The sequence below is a fragment of the Bidens hawaiensis genome, unplaced genomic scaffold (genome assembly GCF_021521415.1).
Source record: "Bidens hawaiensis isolate Kalapana, Puna unplaced genomic scaffold, B.hawaiensis_p1.1 tig00008096_1, whole genome shotgun sequence".
NCBI classification, from domain to species: Eukaryota; Viridiplantae; Streptophyta; class Magnoliopsida; order Asterales; family Asteraceae; genus Bidens; species Bidens hawaiensis.
In genome coordinates this window covers 668,290-673,066 of record NW_027491573.1, presented here as the reverse complement: position 1 = coordinate 673,066, position 4,777 = coordinate 668,290, and the positions used below count along the sequence as shown (strand labels likewise).

At 36.7% G+C, this 4,777-nt stretch overlaps 1 pseudogene across 1 annotated transcript; it reads left to right on the top strand.

The window, feature by feature from the left end:
• Positions 1–1,078: 1,078 nt before the first annotated feature.
• Positions 1,079–3,854, top strand: LOC143637021 (two-pore potassium channel 3-like; annotated as a pseudogene). Its single transcript, XR_013154357.1, has 2 exons — positions 1,079–2,440; positions 3,429–3,854. The product of XR_013154357.1 is annotated as a two-pore potassium channel 3-like (transcript).
• Positions 3,855–4,777: the final 923 nt, after the last annotated feature.

Below are 4,777 nucleotides of genomic sequence, written 5' to 3'. Positions count from 1 at the left end.
AAAAAAAGCACACTTGCATCATTTTACATAAAGCATTATGTCATTTTAAGAAAAACGAGTTTTCGTATGTTTAAGGACTCCAAGTAAATGAAGATACAAATAAACCTTCCACAAAGTTATAAACGGATATCGTCGAGCGTATTTCAAGAGTTCAATATCAAACCTCGAAGACCAGTTTTTTATTATATCAAACAAATGGTTGCTTTTTTTATTATTAAATCAAATGGAGTTTTCCTTTTAGTATGCATTTTGTATTATATATTATATTAAATTATATTTAAAGTATTTTTAATTAGTTTACAATTTACCTTTTTTTTTATCTTTGTTCAAAACAAATAGTTTAACGACAAGAGTGATGTGAACAATGGCCACATCACCCATGAGTTAGTTATGAATTAATAAAAGTGATAAGACGTTGATGTAAAAGAGGGAGATTGTCAGTGCTAATATGGATGACATCCATCACCTTAACTATCAGTTTGTTAGTGATGTTCAAGCGGATCTAATATGATCTTCTAATCCGACATGCTAAAGTAACTCCCCTCCATTTCAACATTAGGATTTTGCCAAGAGATTTATCGATAAAACTTGTGCTTTTACATTATTAATATGGTTAGCCCATGTCATGTCCATATCATATAACCTTCGGGACATTCAATGATGCTACTGCACCTTCCGAACTAGTCCGATCATCTTAAGTGATTCCGGCTCATAATTCAAACTATACCAATATCGGGTGGTATCCCTTTCACACACCAACACCATGTAGAGAAAACCATTACAAGATAACTCAAGACCAAAACCTAGTTGCATTATTTGACTACCAAATCAAAATTTTAAATATCATACACCGTATGATATGTGATATATACATGTCTTTGTAGATTATATAACGTAAGTGGCCCCCACTTGCCCCACCAACCGACCCCACTAACCTGGACCTTAAAACCCAAAAGGGATACGTCAATACACCCCCACAATAATATTATTATACGAAAACCCAAACCATAGTTAAATACACACACCACGTTCTACGCCAAAATACATTATTATTATTATTATTATTATTATTATTATTCACAGATACATACAGATGTCAATTATCATTTCTACGTGTTAATAATAATCATACAAATAATAATAAACATTTGAATTATTCTACTCTCTTCCTCCCGATTTGTCTCCGTCAATCCCGTTTGATTCTTCATCATCATCATCATCATCATCATCATCATCACTAGCATCCAACCAACCACCGTGTGCCACCACTAACCACCGTCGATTAAACCCCTTCTCCGGCGATGGATAAAGAACCACTACTCTCAAGCAACACACCCAAATCACCATCCATACTGTGCACTCTCCCTGAAGACGATGAAATCTCAATACCCGTAACGCTAACTCCTTCAGAACTCAAAGACATGCTCATTTTCGGCTCTCCTAGAGAACCCGGTACAACACTCGTCGACGCCTTAGCTTTATCTATTAATAATAATATTAATACTCAACGCCCATTTGTTTCTGATTCAGGTTCATTAGTAAACCCTAATTTTGATCTAGACCAGCCCACAACAACCACACCCATAACACCTCAATGGTTATTAGATCCCAATTATTCATTTGGGAAGACTAATTTACACCGATCGAAAACCGCCCCTGCCATGGCGGCTATTAATGACTTTGAACACCCATCTGAAGCTAAACCGCCTCAGTCGAGCTCGTCCGCTATCGTTTGACAGGCGGTTTTGCTTTTGATTTTGTATTTGTCACTTGGTGTGGTTATTTATTGGTACAATTGGGAGCATTTCGTGGCTTCCGAGACTCATGTCGTGGTTGACGCGCTTTATTTTTGCATAGTTACGATGTGCACGATTGGGTACGGGGATATCACGCCGAATACGGTTGTGACGAAGCTGTTTTCGATTATGTTTGTGTTGGTTGGGTTCGGGTTTATTGATATCTTGCTTAGCGGGATGGTTAGTTATGTTCTCGATTTGCAAGAGACGCATTTGTTGCAGTCGTTAAAGAACGGGAACACCGATGTGGATCACCCGTCGTATATTATTGATGTTAAGAAGGGGAGGATGAGGATACGGATGAAAGTGGCGTTAGCTTTAGGGGTTGTGGTTCTTTGTATTGGTGTCGGCGTTGGTGTTATGCATTATATTGAGAGGTTGAACTGGCTTGATTCGTTTTATCTTTCGGTTATGTCGGTTACTACTGTTGGGTATGGTGATCGGGCTTTTAGGTCGATGGCGGGTCGGATTTTCGCTTCGGTTTGGTTGCTTGTGTCGACCCTTGCGGTGGCTCGAGCCTTTCTTTATTTGGCTGAGGCGAGGGTGGATAAGAGGCATCGGAGGATGGCTAAATGGGTCTTTGACCAAGGGTTGACCGTGTCTCAGTTTTTGGCTGCGGATATTGATAACAACGGCTACGTGAGGTAAATTATTCGTTTTTAATTTGGTCTTTTTTTACATTGTTCATATTTGGTTTGTTAATATTTTGTTGAATGTTAGATTAAATATACATTGACTTATATATTATGTGACATTATTATCATATCTAATTATCACACATAGCTTCAAAGTTGTTAAAGAGTAGTATATATGGTATACTTGTATCCAGTAATAATGCTAATTGCTAAAAATAAATAGGTGGATTTAATTATTTTGAGTTTCGTGTTGAGCGTTTCTAAGTCGTTTCTTGTTAGTGATTATATCTACTAAGTGTCGGTAATAATATTGAGCTTCAGTTTTCTTCGGATGATCAAGATTATGTTATATAAATGAAATAGGATTATATCGTAGAATTTTGTGTCTCAAATAAAGCAAAAAGATTTACGTGTTGAAAAGAAACTAAAGCATGGAGAGTTTTGTTGGAAACAATTAACTAATCAAGTGCAAAAGAGATGAAAAAAATAGGAATTTAAGCGAATCTACCTTTTCGTACCGTTTTAAAGAGCCGTATGAATATATTTAATAATGTTTTGTGTCTGAATCTTTTATTTTGACATATCCATGGCCCTTTCAGACAATTTTTGGTACTGAAAGCATTTTAGAATTTCTTGTCGAATGCATATATGTGATATGACTCGAGTATGTATCAGCTTTAATGAATCAAACTCGCTCTATTATAATATTTTTCAATCCCTATAATTCTCCAATAAAGAATCATAACTTATTAGATTTACTAACTTCAATTGTCTAATCCTAATTTTAATACTTACGATTATCTAATAAAAATAGAAAACCTACCGCCCTTGGAAAATATCGATTACACCATAAGATTCTGGATATTTATTATATACCGAGAAAGAAAAAGTACATACATAGAATATTAGCGCACGATAATCTGTTAAGTGTTAACTATCTTACTTACTCTGATGCTTGCTTACTAGATTCTAAATTTAAATGTCTACATGGTTTCAGCAAATCAGAATTTGTGATATACAAGCTAAAGGAAATGGGAAAGATTTCAGAGAAAGACATTACAAATATGCAAAATATTTGATTGGCTTGATACCGGAAACTGTGGGAAGATCACGCTGGCTGATCTTATGCATACTCCCCATAACTAGAAACAATCCTGAGCATTTGAAAAATCCACATGGCGGCCTGGCCTGGCCCGACCCGGCCCGTTGGGTGCTGCAGTTGGATCTTGAGAGTTGTAGATAAGTAAAGCCCAGCCTTAGACGGGGCTCTTTATTTATTGTTATAATTTTGGTACCGTTTTATTAATATTGTAGCGAACGAAGGTTCAAATCTCGTGCAGGTATGTGCTTACTGAGTGCATCCTATGCGAGTAAGCAGTGTTAAAATACTTAGAAAAAAGGAATATGTTTGGAAGTTTTTTTTTTCTTTCTATTTTTTCAAATCATTAATATTACCACGGTATCACGGTATCAAATTATTTGAATTAATTTCACGAAACCTAGTTCCTGTTTGAATTAATCTATCTATCTATATTCACTGTATCAAATTGTTTTACTGGTTATTCCATCGCAGTAATTGCTACACACTATTATTATTATTATTATTATTATTAGTTTTTGTTACTATTATTATTATTATTATTATTATTGATTTGGTGTTCTATTGCTTGTGTTTGTGTGTTTAGTTGCAACCATAGAGCGTAGGAACCATGACTATTACTTGAGACCATGTCCTGAAACGAGGGGTGTAGGAAAGAGTAAAGATAGGGAGCGTATATTGCGTTTGGCTTCTTGGAATGCAGGAACATTAAATGGTAAGTTGCTAGAATTGGTAGATGTGCTTAAAAGACGTAGGGTTCAGATAGCATGCCTCCAGGAGACTAAGTGGAAAGGACATAGAGGGGCTGAGTGTAATGGGTATAAGTTGTGGTACTCGGGGTCTGATGGAGCTAGGAATGGAGTGGGGTTTCTAGTGGCTAAGGAAATACACACTAGTGTGGTGGAGGTGATAAGACATAATGACAGGATTATGGTGTTGAAATTAGTACTAGGAGAGGAAGTAGTGGCAGTAGTCTCCGCCTACGCGCCCCATGTAGGTCTAGGGGATCAGGAAAAGAGAGAATTTTGGGATTGCCTAGACGCAGTGGTAGGGGGCATACCTAGGGGGAGAGGATTTGCATAGGAGGTGATTTTAATGGACACATTGGTAAGGCTAACGATGGTTTTCAAGCCGTACATGGGGGTTTCGGTTTTGGTGATAGGAATGAGACCGGAACAGATCTTCTAGAGTTTGCGGTGGCACATGACCTAGGTATTATAAATTCTTATTTTAGGAAACAAGATTCT